The following is a 1,159-nucleotide window of genomic DNA, read 5'->3' on the forward strand; positions in this document are numbered from 1 at the left end:
AAAAGCTACGAACGATCTTCCGTAGCTTTTAGATCGGACGGTCGTACGTTCATGCAAAAGCTACGAACGATCTTCCGTAGCTTTTAGATCGGACGGGCGTACGTTCAGGCAAAAGCTACGAACGATCGTCCGTAGCTTTTAAATCGAACGGGCGTACGTTCAGGCAAAAGCTACGAACGATCGCCCGTAGCTTTTAGATCGGACGGATGTACGTTTAGGAAAAAGCTACGGACGATCGTCGGTAGCTTTTAGATAGAACTGGCGTACGATCAGGCAAAAGCTACGAACCATAGTCCGTAGCTTTTAGATCGGACGGGCGCACGTTCTGGCAAAAGCTACGAACGATCGTCCGTAGCTTTTAGATCGGACGGGCGTACGTACAGGCAAAAGCTACGAACGATCGTCCGTAGCTTTTAGATCGAACGGGCATACGTTCAGGCAAAAGCTACGAACGATCTTTCGGGATCGATTAAATAAGTACCAGCTACGCACTGTCGTCGATGTAATCGACTTAATCCCCTTGTCTGTCCTTGTTTGTCCCCTCTATGTTTAGCCCCTTGTGTGCAATAAAGAAATAAGTATAAGACCTCAAGCGTATGAGTTAGCAGGTGGAGTCTATTATATCTCTGTTTGAACCTATTTACTCTACTTCTAAAAAAATTACTCTCTATAATAGCGCTGAATTAGCCATTAAGTAAATTAAGCTCGTGCTTAGACCATCAAGATAGAGGGTGGCACTACAGAAATAGTAACTAGTTTACGTCACAAAAGAAATCACTTTAAACTTGCTAAAATGATATTCAGGATGCCTTATCTCTACGAAGTATAGAAGCAGGTGAGTTACGTAAAATTAATTTTGAGGATCTGATTAGACATTGCAATTAAAAAGAAAGACAAAACTTTTCAAATATAAATAAAGTGGAAGTACACAAAAATAAACGTTTTCTGTCTTACTGTTTATTTGTTTCATTTTGAAAAATTGAAAATTATTTTATAATTTATCACTTATATTTCGAATTTCATATATATGGAGATGCCAAAACCTTTTTAAGTGGTTAAGGTACTGGACTCATGATCGGAAGATTGTTTCGATTCCTGGACTGAGTGATGCGTTGTGTTCTTGAGCAACACACTTCATTTCACGTTGTTCTAGTCTGCT

This window comes from Octopus bimaculoides, chromosome 2 (assembly GCF_001194135.2).
Source record: "Octopus bimaculoides isolate UCB-OBI-ISO-001 chromosome 2, ASM119413v2, whole genome shotgun sequence".
NCBI classification, from domain to species: domain Eukaryota; kingdom Metazoa; phylum Mollusca; class Cephalopoda; order Octopoda; family Octopodidae; genus Octopus; species Octopus bimaculoides.